The sequence below is a fragment of the Hyperoodon ampullatus genome (genome assembly GCF_949752795.1).
Source record: "Hyperoodon ampullatus genome assembly, chromosome: 5".
Taxonomy (NCBI): Eukaryota; Metazoa; Chordata; class Mammalia; order Artiodactyla; family Ziphiidae; genus Hyperoodon; species Hyperoodon ampullatus.
This window is the reverse complement of record NC_136918.1, coordinates 98,570,492-98,589,180: the sequence shown is the minus strand read 5'-3', so window position 1 is coordinate 98,589,180 and position 18,689 is coordinate 98,570,492.

The window sequence follows — 18,689 nt, the reverse complement described above, 5'->3', positions numbered from 1 at the left end:
TTTATACAGAGCATGCTGAAAGCTATAAAAGCTGGTGTGAACATCATTTCAAGCTGAACTCCCAATATTCTCCTTGCCTTTTTAACCCATTGCCAATTCTAATGATTTCCCAACTTCCAGAAGAGGAATTTTATTGTCCTTTTTTTTTTTTCCCCTGCGGCACGCCGGCCTCTCATCGCTGCGGCCTCCCCCGGCGCCCGCGGAGCACAGGCTCCGGACCCGCAGGCGCAACTGCCATGGCTCACGGGCCCAGCAGCTCAGCGGCATGTGGGATCTTCCCGGACCGGGGCACGAACCCGTGACCCCTGCATCGGCAGGCGGACTCCCAACCACTGCGCCACCAGGGAAGCCCCTATTGTCTTTTGTTAATGAATTGTCATGGTAATGAAAACAACTGTCAAATTTTAGCGGCAAGAAGTTTATGTTTAGTAGATCTGGGGATGTGAAGTAGGAATGTTCTTTTTATCAAGCACCCCGGGGGAGTCTCAGGAAGGCGGCTCAAGGACCTTATTTTGAAAAACACCGGTTAAAGTATTGATAGTATCTTTTCTGTGTAATACTGGTATTGAGTGCTAAGTTGGCTGAATTTTAAAGAAGTTCTGTTTTTGCCCAAGATAGAGTAACAGGGCCAGATTTATTCTTTTGCCTGAAATAACCTGAAATAATATCAGATAAAATATATGAAACAATATAGTTTTTGAAACGCTGGCCATCAGGCAGTGGGAAGGCAACGATCCCCAAGAAATCACAAACAAAAGAGGTGAGGGCTTGAGAATGAACCGATAGCTAGTGGGAAGCAGCCGCATAGCACAGGGAGATCAGCTCAGTGCTTTGTGACCACGTAGAGGGGTGGGATAAGGGAGGGTGGGAGGGAGGGAGACACAAGGGGGAAGAGATATGGGGACATATGTATATGTATAGCTGATTCACTTTGTTATACAGCAGAAACTAACACACCATTGTAAAGCAATTATACTCCAATAAAGATGTTAAAAAAAAAAAAAAAGGTGAGTGCTTGGACTGCTCCAGCTGGCTGCCAGATAGAGGGTCCAGGCTGAGCCACAGGTGGAACTCGTACTCCCTGAGTTGAGGAGGTGATGTTAAGAGCCCAGGGAAACCAAGATGGCTGGAGTTCTCAGGACAGAGCTCTAGAACCAAGAGAGCTGCACAGAGAGAGGGCACTGGAGATCTGCAGAAAGGCTCCTCAAGGATTCATCAGAGCAAGTGAGGCAACTACAGGAGGCTGGAGGGAAGGGGGAAGGGGTGCAAAGGTGGGGGAGGGGACAGGGAGGGGGTGGAGAGCAGTGCCTTGCACTCACAGAAGTCCGGGAATATTGCTTATTCCCTCCAACCAGACTGGAAAACTCATAGTTCACGAAGTATTGGGCAGAACATTCAGGAAGGTCTGGCCTCAGTAATGGGGAATAATTAACCCTACACTGAGCACTGCTCCAGACGTGCCTAACGAATCATAAAAAAGCAATACCCGAGCTTCCCTGGTGGTACTGTGGTTGAGAGTCCGCCTGCCGATGCAAGGGACATGGGCTCGTGCCCCGGTATGGGAAGATCCCACATGCCGCGGAGCGGCTGGGCCCGTGAGCCATGGCCGCTGAGCCTGCGCGTCCGGAGCCTGTGCTCCGCAACGGGAGAGGCCACAACAGTGAGAGGCCCGCGTACCGCAAAAAAAAAAAAAAAAAAAAAAGTAAAGCAGTTGTGTTTAAAATGGAAATACACTGTCCTTGACTGTTCTAGAGGTGTATTTCCATACACATTTTTGTACCATTAAAAAGTCAAATAGTCAAGGCCTTCAGAGTAACATTTTGTACATAACAAGCCGGAGTCTTGCCAAACCATGGTCTGTGTTGATATTTACCTTGGCTTCTGAGATAGCAGTTCCTCTTTGATGTCTATTATTGTTTTTTGAAATACTTTTCCTGTGTTTGATAACTGCAGCTTCCGCATTGGATTATGATAAGGTAAACTCAGCCAAGTGCATCATGTATCCATCCCAAGGGTTGGAGCTGGGAGTAGGAGACCATGAATGGAGGCTAAGGTGGGGCTAATTCTCTGAGGCCAATGGATGACTCGGAACCAAATGCCTTAGAGAGCAGTAAGGGCCAAACCAGGGAGGCCAAGATCTGCTGACAGGTCTAAGGGGTGGGTTAAGCCAGGGTCTAGAACCAGAAGCCTTTGAAATTCAACACGCGTGTACAGGGATTGAAGTCACCAACGTCGTGTTAGGACTGTGACCAAGGCTGAAGATTCAAACCTCTACTTCACCACCAGCAGTTTGAGGTTGGGTCAGAGAGGTTACTCTGGGGTCATGCATGAGCTTAATGCTCTGGGGGTCCATACCTGAGCTCCAAGCTTTGAGCCTGGGCTGTCTATTCTCCTCTGAGAATTAGATAGTTTTAAATTTGGTCACCAGGTGTGTTTCTCTGATTCATCACTGCCCTGAAGTTCAGCCTGACACCGTATCTTCTGGATATCTCTTAGATGCTTTGCTGCTTGAAAAAACAAGTTTTCTTCAGTTTGGCTGGTGCTAAGCACCTTGCAATCCTCTCCCATTCTGCCGGTGATGATATATGGCTTTTCTTCATACAACTTACAAATCTCTTGGATGCTGGAAAAGTATATGTTTCTTAAAATGTTGTATCTCAGATCAATTTGTAGGAAAGCTCCTACTTGAAGATGACAACAAGATACCATTACTATCATTTGATGGAAATGTTACTTTCTTTGAAGGATTGGGACTAAATGGTCAGTCTTTGAAAAAATTGGAAGTCAGTGTGTCTTTTTTTTTTTTTTTTAGATTTTTTTTGATGTGGACCATTTTTAAAGTCTTTATTGAATTTGTAACCATATTGCTTCTGTTTTTTGTTTGGGTTTTTTGGCCGCAAGGCATGTGGGACCTTAGCTCCCCGACCAAGGATTGACCCCACACCCCCTGCATTGGAAGGTGAAGTCCCAACCACTGGACCACCAGGGAAGTCCCAAGTCAGTTTGTCTTTTAAAGCAGGGGTCTTAAAGTCACGTTTTCACCTAGAAAAGAGGCTTTTGATCAGAAGTCTTCAAAAACTTTACTTTTATTCCTAATGTCGACTGTACTATGGATTGGGTTACTGCAGCTGGGGTGCAGGGATGCATACTGGTCAATATTCTCATGGCCACTATGATGGTTCTTGTGGCAGAAATGATTCACTTGCAGTATTCAATAATGATAATAAGAACAACAGCAGCAGCAGTGCTAGATGGTAGATGGAATAAGTTTATCACTTTCATTTCCTTCAAATCAGCATTGATTGGAGGAGTTTCTGTTCCTCTCTGGTGTTTTCCAGTGAGAGAGATAGGTATGAAAGACATTAAGAGAGCATGGGTGATGGGACTGCCCTGGTGGTCCAGTGGTAAAGAATCTGCCTTACAATGCAGGGGATGTGGGTTCGAACTTTGGTTAGGGAACTAAGATTCCACATGCCGCGGGGCAGCTAAGCCTGTGCCCCACAACTGCTGAGCCCGCGTACCGCAGACCACAGAGCCCATGAGCTCTGGAACCCGAATGCCACAACTACAGAGCCCACCCGCCCTGGAGCCTGTGCACCACAGCTAGAGAAGACAAAACCCACTACTACAACTAGAGAGAAGCCCACGCGCCACAACGAAAGATCCTGCATGCCTCAGTGAAGATCCCACGTGCAGCAACGAAGACCTGACGCAGCCCCCCCAAAAATAAAGTAAATAAATCTTAAAAAAAAAAAAGAGAGTATGGTTGAGGCTTTCTGCCTTTACCTGATGAGCTTAGGACCACATTCTGTATTCCTGCACGTATCTGGGACCTTCAGCCCACCAGGAAGATGCAATCAAGGACAAAGATTATGGTTTCTGGAGATAAATGCACAGAAAAGCTAGATATAATGTAACGATTGTTAATTGTGGTAGGCGGTGCTGGTTTTGTTTTGGCATTATTTTAAATTATTTCTGCTTGTGTGCTAATGAGTAAGAGAGGGTGGAATGAGTGGATGAAAAAACTGAGCCCTGAAAAGCAGTTACATTCTGATTGGTTCTCACATGGAAGTTTATTTTTCCATGAGAAGAGAATCAGCTTGACAATGGGAAACCCTTGAAGGGGGCAGGAGCCTTTGACTTTGCCTCAGTCTCAGTCCTGCTTCCATCTCCCCACTTTTGTCTCTGCCCTCTACTCTCATTCCTCTTCCCCCCAAACCCACGATGGCCCTTCTGTTGGCAAGTTTCTCCTGAACCTCATTTTCCCAGAAATTGCACAGGATTCAGAAGAGGCTATGGTGGGATATTTTCCCTCCTCTTTTCTGTGGATCTTATTTTTTGGGTTGGAAATCTAATTTACATGCCACTCGAGACGTCCTTCTTCAAGATTATTTTTTGAAATGAAGACAACCCATTTTTTTCCTGTCTTGAAAGGAGTTTTTTAAAAAGTGAGAAATGGAGAAAGGTCAACTGAGGGGATGTTTGGATTTTGAAGTATCCTGACACTGGCATGAAACCAGTTCTTGTGAAAACAAAAGGTTTGGGCTGTCATGAAAACACACCCGCTCCTATACTCAGACAGTACAGTGGTCCTACGTTTTATGGAAAACAGTGTTGACTCTTACACTGAGCACAGTGAAGCCTCTGGATTTTCCTTTTGGTGCAGTATCAGTCACTGATGGTGCTGAATCATGAAGCACATGGCCAGACTTGGGGATGGAGTATTGTTAATGAGGGAACTTAGGCCTGAAAAAGTAAAATTTCATGAAAAGCTGCAGGAGTATCATCTCTCCTTCATTGTTTGGCACATCATCACTTTACTTCTCCATGTTTTAGTTAACAAATGATATTGAGAAATATCTTCTCCTTCACTATCTCCAAACCAAAGTCCATCCTTTTGTCTTTTTCCTGTGGGTATGATTTGAGAAGCAATCCATCAGGGAGAATTCTGAGTCTATGTTGAATAAAAAAGCAAGAATAAAGGTGAATGATTATTTTTTCCTGGTGTTCTAAGTCACTGGAGAAATGATAAGCAAGTTAGCTTACATCACTGAGCATCTTACTCTTATAGAAAGGACCATTAGACTAGTGATTGGAGAAAGCAGTGGCATCCTTGGCAGAAAGACTCTGGTTTAAATGAGCTTCTCCACTGGCCTTCCCTTGGGCTCACTTCCACCTCTAGTCCATCTCATCATTAACCACATTTCTAAAATTAATTTATTAGAGGGACCATTTGGTTCACAGGACGAGTGGATTTTGACTGGGGTGGTGGTGGTGGTAGATGGAAAGGGGAGGACCTGATGATTATTCCACTGAGAGCCTGAAAAACATGAAGAGGGAAGGCCAGTTAAGAAGCAGAAAGAGAAAAAAGAAGCAACTGAGCCAATCTTCTAAAAACCTTTGTTGGAAATCTGCTTGAAGACTAATTTACTGTCCTTAGTCATATGGTTGAGTCATATTTTTTGTAACTAGTTCTTATAAAATCCAACCATTTCCAAGCTGATGACCAAAGAATTCTCTTCCAACTTGTTAGTGTAGAGAGATCTCTTCTTTAACCAAAATTACAGAAAATCTTCTGCCACCAAGCACTCAGATTTCTTACTGGGTCCACCCCTGCAAGATCAATTTTTCCAGATCAATCCAGTTGGTTAGGTTAATTGGGGCCCAGTCAATCTTAAATAAGTATATACCAATTACAGGGGCAGGAAACTTTTTTTTTTTAATTGAAGTAAAGTTGATTTACAATGTTGTGTTAGTTTCTGGTGTACAGCAAAGTGGCAAAGTGATTCAGTCATATATATATATATATATATATATACATATATATATATATATATATATACATACACACCTATACAGGCATATCTCTATCTCTATATCTATATACCTATACAGTAGGACCTTGCTGTTTATCTATTTTATAAATAGTAGTTTGTAGTTTGTATCTGCTAATCCCCAATTCCTAATTTATCCCTCCTCTCCCTTTCCCCTTTGGTAACCATGTTTGTTTTCTATGTCTGTGAGTCAGTTTCTGTTTTGTAAATAAGTTCGTTTGTGTCATATTTTAGATTCCACATATAAGGAATATCATATGGTACTTATCTTTCTTTTTCTGACATTTCGTTTTTATTTTTTACATCTTTATTGGAGTATAATTGCTTTACAATGGTGTGTTAGTTTCTGCTTTATAACAAAGTGAATCAGTCATACATATACATATGTTCCCATATCTCTTCCCTCTTGCGTCTCCCTCCCTCCCACCCTCCCTATCCCACCCCTCTAGGTGGTCACAAAGCACCGAGCTGATCTCCCTGTGCCATGTGGCTGCTTCCCACTAGCTATCTATTTTACGTTTGGTAGTGTATATATGTCCATGCCACTCTCTCACTTTGTCACAGCTTACCCTTCCCCCTCCCCATATCCTCAAGTCCATTCTCTAGTAGGTCTGTGTCTTTATTCCTGTCTTACCCCTAGGTTCTTCATGACATTTTTTTTTCTTAAATTCCATATATATGTGTTAGCATACGGTATTTGTCTTTCTCTTCTGACATACTTCACTCTGTATGACAGACTCTAGGTCCATCCACCTCATTACAAATAGCTCAATTTCGTTTCTTTTTATGGCTGAGTAATATTCCATTGTATATATGTGCCACATCTTCTTTATCCATTCATCCGATGATGGACACTTAGGTTGTTTCCATCTCCTGGCTATTGTAAATAGAGCTGCAATGAACATTTTGGTACATGACTCTTTTTGAATTATGGTTTTCTCAGGGTATATGCCCAGTAGTGGGATTGCTGGGACATATGGTAGTTCTATTTGTAGTTTTTTAAGGAACCTCCATACTGTTCTCCATAGTGGCTGTACCATTTCACATTCCCACCAGCAGTGCAAGAGTGTTCCCTTTTCTCCACACCCTCTCCAGCATTTATTGTTTCTAGATTTTTTGATGATGGCCATTCTGACTGGTGTGAGATGATATGTCATTGTAGTTTTGATTTGAATTTCTCTAATGATTAATGATGTTGAGCATTCTTTCATGTGTTTGTTTTCAGCCTGTATATCTTCTTTGGAGAAATGTCTATTTAGGTCTTCTGCCCATTTTTGGATTGGGTTGTTTGTTTTTTTGTTATTGAGCTGCATGAGCTGCTTATAAATTTCGGAGATTAATCCTTTGTCCGTTGATTCATTTGCAAATATTTTCTCCCCTTCTGAAGGTTGTCTTTTCATATTGTTCGTATTTTCCTTTGCTGTGCAAAACCTTTTAAGTTACATTAGATCCAATTTGTTTATTTTTATTTTTATTTCCATTACTCTAGGAGGTGGATCAAAAAAGATCTTGCTATGATTTATGTCAAAGAGTGTTCTTCCTGTGTTTTCCTCTAAGAGTTTTATAGTGTCCAGTCTTAACATTTAGGTCTCTAATCCATTTTGAGTTTATTTTTGTGTGTGGTGTTAGGAAGTGTTCTAATTTCATTCTTCTACATGTAGCTGTCCAGTTTTCCCAGCACAACTTATTGAAGAGACTGTCTTTTCTCCATTGTATATCTTTGCCTCCTTTGTCATAGATTAGTTGACCATAGTTGTGTGGGTTTATCTCTGGGCTTTCTATCCTGTTCCATTGATCTATATTTCTGTTTTTGTGTCTTGATTGTCTTGATTACTGTAGCTTTGTAGTATAGTCTGAATTCAGGGAGTCTGATTCCTCCAGCTCCGTTTTTTCCCCTCAAGACTGCTTTGGCTATTCAGGATCTTTTGTGTCTCCATACAAATTTTAAGAGTTTTTGTTCTACTTCTGTAAAAAATGCCATTGGTAATTTGATAGGCATTGCATTGAATCTGTAGATTTCTTTGGGTAGTATAGTCATTTTCACAATATTGATTCTTCCAATCCAAGAACGTGGTATATCTCTCCATCTATTTGTATCATCTTTAATTTCTTTCATCAGTATCTTATAGTTTTCTGCATACATGTCTTTTGTCCTCCTAGTATTTTTTTCTTTTTGTTGCATTGGTAAATGGGAGTGTTTCCTTAATTTCTCTTTCAGATTTTTCATCATTAGTGTATAGTAATGCAAGAGAATTCTGTGCATTAATTTTGTATCCTGCTACTTTACCAAAATCATTGATTAGCTTTTGTAGTTTTCTGGTGGCATCTTTAGGATTCTCTATGTATAGTATCACGTCATCTGCAAACAGTGACAGTTTTACTTCTTCTTTTCCAATTTGAATTTCTTTTATTTCTTTTTCTTCTCTAACTGCCTTGGCTAGGCAATCAGAGAAGAAAGTAAAACATAGTTGTTAAACTATGTTGAATAATAGTGGCGAGAGTGGACATCCTTTTCTTGTTCCTGATCTTAGAGGAAATGGTTTCAGTTTCTCACCATTGAGAATGGTGTTTGCTGCGAGTTTGTCATATATGGCCTTTATTATGTTGAGGTAGGTTCCATCTATGCTCACTTTCTGGAGGGTTTTTTTTTTATCATAAATGGGTGTTGAATTTTGTCAAAAGCTTTTTCTGCATCTATTGAGATGATCATATGGTTTTTATTGTTCAATTTGTTAATATGGTGTATCACATAGATTGATTTGTGTATACTGAAGAATCCTTGCCTCTCTGGGATAACCTCACTTGATCATGATGTATGATCCTTTTAATGTGTTGTTGGATTCTGTTTGCTAGTATTTTGTTGAGGATTTTTGCATCTATATTCATCAGTGATATTGGTCTGTCATTTTCTTTTTGTGTAGTATCTTTGTCTGGTTTTGGTATCAGGATGATGGTGACCTCATAGAATGAGTTTGGGAGTGTTCCTTCCTCTGCAATTTTTTGGAAGAGTTTGAGAAGGATGGGTGTTAGCTCTTCTCTAAATGTTTGATAGCATTCACCCATGAAGCCACCTGGTCTTAGACTTTTGTTTGTTGGAAGATTTTTAATCACAGTTTCAATTTCGTTACTTGTGATTGGTCTGTTCATATTTTCTATTTCTTTCTGGTTCAGTCTTGGAAGGTTATACCTTTCTAAGAATTTGTCCATTTCTTTCAGGTTGTCCATTTTATTGGCATAGAGTTGCTTGTAGTGGCCTCTTAGGATGTTTTGTATTTCAGTTGTGTCTGTTGTAACTTCTTTTCTCATTTCTAATTTTATTGATTTGAGTCCTCTCCCTCTTTTTCTTTATGAGCCTGGCTAATGGTTTATCAATTTTGGTTATCTTCTCAAAGAACCAGCTTTTAGTTTTATTGATCTTTGCTATTGTTTTCTTTGTTTCTATTTCATTTATTTCTGCTCTGATCTTTATGATTTCTTTCCTTCTACTAACTTTGGGTTTTGTTTGTTCTTCTTTCTCTAGTTGCTTTAGGTGTAAGTTTAGATTGTTTAATAGAGATTTTTCTTATTTCTTGAGGTAGGCTTGTATTGCTATAAACTTCCCTCTTAGAACTGCTTTTGCTGCATCCCATAGGTTTTGGATTGTCGTGTTTTCATTGTAATTTGTCTCTAGGTATTTTTTGATTTCCTCTTTGATATCTGCAGTGATCTCTTGGTTATTTAGTAAAGTATTGTTTAGCCTCCATGTGTTTGTGTATTTTACGTTTTTTCCCCTGTAATTGATTTCTAATTTCATAGCGTTGTTGTCAGAAAAGATGATTGATATGATTTCAATTATCTTAAATTTACTGAGGCTTGATTTGTGACCCATGATATGATGTATCCTGTAGAATGTTCTGTGTACACTTGAGAAGAAAGTGTAGTGTGCTGTTTTTGGATGGAATATCCTATAAATATTAATTAAATCTAGCTGGTCTACTGTGTTATTTAAAGTTTGTGTTTCCTTATTAATTTTCTGTTTGGATGTTCTGTCCATTGGTGTAAGTGTGGTGTTAAAGTCCCCCACTATTTTCGTGTTACTGTTGATTTCTTCTTTTATAGCTGTTAGCAGTTGCCTTATTTATTGAGGTGCTTCTATGTTGGGTGCATATATATTTATAATTCTTATATCTTCTTGGATTGATCCCTTGATCGTTATGTAGTGTCCTTCCTTGTCTCTTGTAACATTCTTTATTTTAAAGTCTATTTTATCTGATGTCAGTATTGCTACTCCAGCCTTCTTTTGATTTCCATTTGCATGGAATAGTTTTTTCCATCCCCTCACTCTCAGTCTGTAGTGTCCCTAGGTCGGAAGTGGGTCTCTTGTAGACAGCATATATTTGGGTCCTGTTTTTTTATCCATTCAGCGGGCCTGTGTCTTTTGGTTGCAGCATTTAATCCATTCATGTTTAAGGTACTTATTGACATGTATGTTCCTATTACCATTTTATTAATTGTTTTGGGTTTGTTTTTGTAGGTCCTTTTCTTCTCTTGTGTTTCCCACTTAGAGAAGTTCCTTTAGCATTTGTTGTAGAGCTGGTTTAGTGGTGCTGTATTCTCTTAGCTTTTTCTGGTCTATAAAGCTTTCGATTTCTCCAACGAATCTGAATGAGATCCTTGCCAGGTAGAGTAATCTTGGTTGTCGGTTCTTTCCTTTCATCACTTTAAATATATCATGCCACTCCCTTTTGTCTTGTAGAGTTTCTGCTGAGAAATCAGCTGTTAACCTTATAGGAGTTCCCTTGTATGTTATTTGTCATTTTTCCCTTGTTGCTTTCAAAAATTTTTCTTTGTCTTTAATTTTTGCCAATTTGATTACTCTGTGTCTCAGCGTGTTTCTCCTTGGGTTTCTCCTGCCTGGGACTCTCTGTGCTTCCTGGACTTGGGTGACTATTTCCTTTCCCATGTTAGGGAAGTTTTCGACTATAGTCTCTTCAAATATTTTCTCGGGTCCTTTCTCTCTCTCTTCTCCGTCTGGGACCCTTATAATGCAAATATTGTTGTGTTTAATGTTGCCCCAGAGGTCTCTTAGGCTGTCTTCATTTCTTTTCATTCTTTTTTCTTTATTGTGTTCCATAGCAGTGAATTCCACCTTTCTGTCTTCCAGGTCACTTATCTGTTCTTCTGCCTCAGTTATTCTGCTACTGATTTCTTGTAGTGTATTTTTCATTTCAGCTAACAGAAACAGAAATTGTTCATTTCTGTTTGTTTGTTCTTTAATTCTTCTAGGTGTTTGTTCTTTAATTCTTTTAGTTCTTTGTTAAACATTTCTTGCATCTTTTCAATCTTTGCCTCCATTCTTTTTCTGAGGTCCTGGATCATCTTCACTATCATTATTCTGAATTCTTTTTCTGGAAGGTTGCCTATCATCACTTCATTTAGTTGTCTTTCAGGGGTTTTATCTTGTTCCTTCATCTGCTACATAGCCCTCTGCCATTTCATCTTGTTTATCTTTCTCTGAATTTTGTTTTTGTTCCACAGGCTGCAGGATTGTAGTTTTTCTTGCTTCTGCTGTCTGCCCTCTGGTGGATGATGCTATCTAAGAGGTTTGTGCACATTTCCTGATGGGAGAGACTGGTGGTGGGTAGAGCTGGATGTTGCTGTGGGATCACAGCTCAGTAACACTTTAATCCGCTTGTCTGCTTATAGGTGGGGCTGGGTTCCCTCCCTGTTGGTTGTTTGGCCTGAGGTGACCCAACACTGGAGCCTAGCTGGCTCTTTGGTGGGGCTAATGGCGGACTCTGGGAGAGCCCACGCCAAGGAGTACTTCCCAGAACTTCTGCTGCCAGTGTTCTTGTCCCCACAGTGAGCCACAGCCACCCCCCACCTCTGTAGGAGACCCTCCAACACTAGCAGGTAGGTCTGGTTCACTCTCCCCTGGGGTCACTGCTCCTTCCCCTGGGTCCCGATGTGCACAGTACTTTGTGTGTGCCCTCCAAGAGTGGAGTCTCTGTTTCCCCCAGTCCTGTCGAAGTCCTGCAATCGAATACCACTAGACTTCAAAGTCTGATTCTCTAGGAATTCCTCCTCCCACTGCCAGACCCCAGGTTGGGAAGCGTGAGGTGGGGCTCAGAACCTTCACTCCCGTGGGTGAACTTCCGTAGTATAAGTGTCCTCCAGTTTGTGAGTCACCCACCCAGCAGTTATGGGATTTGATTTTATTGTGATTGCACCCCTCCTACCGTCTCATTGTGGCTTCTCCTTTGTCTTTGGATGTGGGGTATTTTTTGGTGAGTTCCAGTGTCTTCCTATCAATGATTGTTCAGCAGTTAGTTGTGATTCTGGTGCCCTCGCAAGAGGGAGTGAGCACACATCCTTCTACTCAGCCATCTTGAACCAATCTCCAGGGCCCAGTTTTAGATGGGAGGGCCTCATTCTTGGTTTAATGCCCTACTGTCACTGTTGTGGAAGTCCCAGCAATTTGTAAACAAGGGACCCCACATTTTCATTTTGCTCTTGGCCGTACAAATCATGTAGCTGCCTCTGCCTCTATGCTCCAGGGTCACTCAAGTGTAATACGAGTGAGAAAATAAAATGAAGGACCCGTTTCATCACCTTTCTCCAAGCTTATGTATCCATATGAGCACCTAATGAAACTGCTGCCCACTCTTTGATCTTAATTGATTGCATATTTAACCTCCTTTAAGAGGAGGTTCTCAGAGGTCTCTTTTCCCCTTCTAGAACCACTTCCATACTGATTTAGAACCTCTAGTTAAAAGAATGATTCAGGTCTGTGCAACATGTGGTACTCTTGTCCTTTGAAAAGAAGCATTTTCTACATTTCCTTGGTTTACTTTGTTTTATGGTACTTAAATAGCACAATCTCAATTTCATGGGTGCTTTTTACATACAGTCCAGTATGTCTTATTTTTTTAAGTAAGAACTAAGAAACATTCTTATTGGCTGGTGGGCCCAAGTACTGAACCCAGCAGCAATGGTTGTAAATATACATTCCTGAGTTTTCTTAATCTTCATAGGTGCGGCTAAGCACAGGTAAGGGGTACACACTGCAGCATTTATCTACTCCCCTTTGGTGGGAATGGGTGTGAGTGGGTTGGCTTGGTAGGTTGACCCAGGAGAGAGAAGCAGTGTCATGGGTGGACCTAATCCCCAAGGAAGCCTTCGACTTTTACTGTGCTTCCACCCTGGCCACCTAAGCTAGATGGTTGAACAGTTTCATATAAATGATTAGTCAGGAGGCAGACTCGGTGAGAATGGGAATAAAAGGATGTGACTCCTCTCAGGTACTGGAGAAACAGCTGCAGACAGTGCCTGGGGAGTGCCTCCATGATTGCAAAAGACAGTGTCTTCTGCTGAGCAGAGAGCATGCTTAGTGGGCTGACAGCCTTACATGTCTGATGACATTAATTACAGGGTTTCTGTAAGTTGGGTGGAGGTGGAGGCCACTGGCAATGTACACAATACCCAGGGAGAAACATGTGAGTGGGAGGAAGAAAAGGAATTTCTCTGGGGCTGTTGCAAGGCTGATGCTGGTGAAAGATGCTTATCTTTCTTGAGCATTAAAGCAGCATCTGCCAGTATTGTCCGCTACTGAGCAGCACGTCTCTGATACTCATGAGCCATGGGGAATGCTGGTAAGGGTAAAAGTGTGGTAAATTTTAATATTGTGTTTTCCTACTAGTTGCTTTTGGTGTGCACATGGATGTGTGTATGTGTGTAAAACTGACTGAAAGGTGTCAGATTACAGCCTTTTGATTTTTGTATTCTGTTGGCAAATTTTCAGCGTTAACTAAGACATGAAGGCTTCGTTTTAGCTTCTTATTTCTTAACCCTTCTGCCTCAAATCTAAGGTGCTTGATCTACTCAGATGAAAGATGATCAGTGACTAGGAAAGGAGAATTGGTTTGAAACAGTCAAAGGTTAGTTCACCATTTCTAGAGTAACCTTTAGTGTGAAAAAGCAAGAACTTTTCATTCATATTGACCTAGTTTGACTCTACTGTGTATGTGTGATATTGTGCAAATAACTTAATCTTTCTGAACTTTGGTTTCCTTGTTTGTAAAATGGGGTTAATAATACCAGCTTCCTAGAGTGGTAAGGATTTAATGAAATAATGTTAGCAAAGGGCCTAGTGCAGTATCTCTCTCCCAGTAGAAACTCAATAATAGTTAGTTACCTTTAGTTTATCAACTCTTCCTCTAACCCTCCTTCCCTAGCATTGGAGTCATGGCCTGCCGTTCTCAACTCCTGTAGTCATAGTGTTTCCACAGCCTGCTTATTGTAGGTTGTGGCTGATTGAGACAAAGCTAAGACTAGCCTAGTTCTAATGATTCTATGGACATTTCATTTCATTTTAGGATCTAGCATTGTAGTTAGGTAGGCAAAGTAGATGTGTGAAGGAATGTGTCTTAAATGCTGAATTCTACTTCACTTGATTTGTGACATTTTCCCCTTTTGGGATCTATAGGAATCTGGCAGCTAAAGCATAGGTCCTGGTATCCACTCTTTCCATCCATCCATCCATCCATTCATCCATCCATCCATCCATCTAGCCATTCATCCATCCATCCGTTCATTCATTTATCTATCCAACACTTAGGTACCAAACCACTATATGCCAAGCACAGTTCTAAGAGCCAGAGATTAAACAGTAAAGAAAAACAAAAAAATCCTGCATTCATGGAGCTTTTATTCTAGTGAGGGGCAATGCAATCAACAGAATAAGCCAGTAAAGTCTAGTATTTTAGATGGGGAATTATTATGGGGAAAGTAAAGCAAGAAAAGGGGATGGGGTGTTGAGGCACTTTGGGGTTTTCAATAGGGTGATCAGGGAAGGCCTCATTGAGAAAGTTTTTGAGCAAAGGCTTAGAGGAGATGGGGGGAAGAGCATTTCAAACAGGAGAAGCAGCAGTTGCAAAGGCTGGAAGGTGGAGGTAAGTCTGGTGTGCAAGGAGAAACAGGGAGGCCAGTGTGGCTGGTGGAGGAGAGGATGAGGAGAGGAGGCCAGAGGAATGACAGGGGCTAAATCACATAGGGCTACGAAGGCTCTTATGAAGACTTGGGCCCAACCTACATTTCAATAGAATAACACTGGCTCCTATGTTGAGAACCATCTGAAAGGACAAAGGTGGAAGCAGAGTCCATTTAGACCTGTAATAATCCAGACCTGTACCAGAGTGGTCACAGGGGAGGGGGTGAGGAGTGGATAGGTCCTGGGCATATTTTGGAGGTAGAGCCAACAGGATTTTCAAATGGATTAGTTGTGAGAAGTGAGAGAAAGAGCGGAATCAAGGTTGACTCTACATTTTTGAGGGTGAGTAACCAGAAAGATGAAGTGGTCATTGAGTGAGGAAAACTAGAGCAGATCTGTTCAGGGATGTTAAGAGATCTGTTTTAGAAGGTTTTGGATTTGAGGTGTATATTAGACATCTGAGTGAAGATGCTGAGTGGGAGCTGGATATAGGAGTCTAGAGTGAAGGTGGGAAGGCTGGGCTAAAGATAAAAATCTTGGAGTGGTGGACACGTGACATAATATTTAACGCCATGAAGCAGAATGTGATCCCCCAGTACTGAGGGTATATAGAAAAGAAAAGAGTTCTAAAAACTGAGCCCTAGGACATTCTAATTTTATGGAGCTGTGAGATTAGGAGAAAGCAGAAACGAAGGAGGGACCAGTGAAGAGGAAAAACAAGGGAAGAATATTTTCCAGCAGGGAGGCACTGATAGCTCTGTGAATTTCTGCTAGTGGCTCAAGTAAGTTGAGGACAGAATAAGCTATTGGGGGTCTTTTGTGACCTTGACAAAAGAGCTAGAACCATGTAGGACCAGTAAAGAAGGGACAGATTGAAGTGGGGAAAGGTGAAGTTAGAGACTATTAAATTGCTGCCAATCTTCCTCACTCCCAACCCAGAAGAACCAAACGCCTCAACTTCCCATTTTTCTCATTCATCTTTATTTATTTTTTTGTCACCTCTATTGATCTTCGTAAGTGACCTTAAATTCTTTTGGAATGGGCTGGAAAGCAAGCAAGATGGCGTGCTCCCCCTAAATAGGTTTGTCTCCCGCCTCTGTTGGGGTACAGGGCTTGTTATTACTTCCCTTCACGTCTGATGGTAGAAGTGTGGCCACCTGCCTGGTCCTGAGAGAGGGGGTGCCCCCAGGCACAGCTGTTCACACTGCCCTACACAGGCCCTTCTAGGAGGATGCATCGGGGCATGATCGTGGGGGGTACGTTGGAGCTTGTTCTCATTGCCTGTTGGTGAGGCCCCAGGAGTAACTGTGTTTTTGCACCTGTCTTGTTACAGGCTCAGAGAAAGGCAAATAGAACTCTTGAATTTGGGATAAACTAGAGGGATTTCAGAGGAGAGCAACAGAGTGAGCAACATGATGGTGAAAGGAGGAAAGAAAATCGGTATACATGAGAAAGCTTCTCAGCTGTGGCTGTCGCCCTTTAGGGCTATGAAGGTTCCTGTAGGCCTACATTTCAGAAGTGACTGTGGAATTTGGCAGGTGTTTCAGGGAGACTTCTTTTCTGGGCCAGGGCCAGAGGATGACTCAGCTGGCTTGGACATAGTTGGCTTTTGTTGAGGTACCAGGAGAGCTCTCCTGCAGAGTACTGGACACAATTCCCAGTAAACAGGAGTGTCTGCTGACTCCTCCACTTCCCCCCCTGTTGATTTGCTGAGGCTTCACCATTTTTGGCTTATGAAAACAAGAATGCTTTGGGAGCACAGAATATGATTTGGGGGTTTTCATTTAGCACTGTGTTAGGGTGCTAGTAGATGCCAGACACAGGACAAATTGGTGGGGCCCCCTCTTTGCTGCCCCTGCTGGGTTCTGGAAGGTGATATTGTCTGCTCTGCTGTTTATGTGACCTTATACATTGGGCACCTACTGGCAGTGCCCTTTTATTTATTTATTTATTTTTTTGCTGTACACGGGCCTCTCACTGTTGTGGCCTCTCCCGTTGCGGAGCACAGGCTCTGGACGCGCAGGCTCAGTGGCCATGACTCACGGGCCCAGCCTCTCCGCGGCATGTGGGATCTTCCTGGACCGGGGCATGAACCCGTGTCCCCTGCATCGGCAGGCGGACTCTCAACCACTGCGCCACCAGGGAAGCCCTGGCAGTGCCTTTTTTAAAGATAGATTTATTTTTTAGAGGAATTTTAGGTTCACAGCAAAATTGAGCAGAAAGTCCAGTGAGTTCCCATACACCCCCACCCTCCATACATGCACAGCTTTCCCGCTGCAGAGAGGTGCAGTTTGACACACCTACACTGACACATTATTATTGCTCAGAGTTCCTAGTTTATGTTGCAGTTCTCTCTTGGTGGTGTACATTCTATGGGTTTGGGCAAATGTATAATGACTTGTATCTACCATTATAGTATCATATGTAAGAGTTTCACTGCCCTAAAAATCCTTGGTGCTCTGCCTGTTCAACCTTTCCACCTTTTTAACCCCCGGCAACCACTGATCCTGTTACTATCTCCATGGTTTTGTCTTTTCTAGAATATCACATAATTGGAATCATATAGTAAGTATCCTCTTCAGATTGGCTTCTTTCACTTAGTAATATGGATTTAAGTTTGTTCCATGTCTTTTGGTGGCCTGATAGCTCATTTCTTTTTATCACTGAATAATATTCCATTATATGGATGTGTTACACTTAATTATCCATTCACCTACTGAAGGACATCTTGGTTGTTTCCAAGTTTTGACAATTATGAGTAAAGCTATTCTAAACATTTATGTGCAGGTTTTTGTGTGAACATGTTTTCAACTCCTTTGGGTAAATACCAACATGATTGCTGGATCATATGGTGAAAGTATAATTAATTTTTGTGGATTTTTTTCCTTTTTTGGCCGTGTTGTGTGGCATGTGGGATCTTAGTTCCCTGACTAGGGATCAAACCCGTGTCCCCTGCATTGGGAGCACAGAGTCGTAACCACTGGACAACCAGGGAAGTCCCAAGAGTATGATTCATTTTTAAAGAAGCTGCCAGATGGTCTTCCAAAGTATCTGTACCATAGTGCTTTCCCATCAGCAATGAATAAGAGTTCCTGTTGCTCCACATTGTCACCAGCATTTGCTATTGTCAGCGTTCCAGAGATTAACCATTCTAATAGGTGTGTAGTGGTACCTCACTGTTGTTTTAATTTACAATTCCCTAACGACATGATATTGAGCTTCTTTTCATATGCTTATTTGCCATCTGTATATCTTCTTTGGTGAGGTGTCTGTTCAGGTCTTTTGCCCACCCACGTTTAAATTTGGTGTTTGTTTTGTTTTCTTTTTTTATTGAGATAAAATTGACATATAACATTGTATTAGTTTAAGTTTTACAAGATAATGATTATGTATATATATTGATATATGTATATATTGAGAAATGATTACCACAATAAGGTTCGTTAACATGAATCATCACACTCTGTTACAATTTTTGTGTGTGTGTGTAATGAGAACTTTTAAGATCCACTCTCTTAGCAACTTTCAAATACATGCTATAGTATTATTAACTATAGTCACCATGCAGAATATTACATCTCCAGGTCTTATTTATCTTATAACTGGAAATTAGTACCTTTTGACCACCTTTACTTATTTTATCCCTCCTCTCCCACCAGCCTGTGGCAACCACCAATCTGTTCTCTGTATCTATGAATGTGGGGTTTTTTAGATTGCACATGTAATTGAAATCATATTTGTCTTTCTCTCTCTGACTTATGTCACTTAGTATAATGCCCTCAAGGTCCATCCATATTGTCGCAAATGGCAGGATTTCCTTCTTTTTTATGGTTGAATAATATTCCATTGTGTGTGTGTGTGTGTGTGTGTGTGTGTGTGTGTGTGTG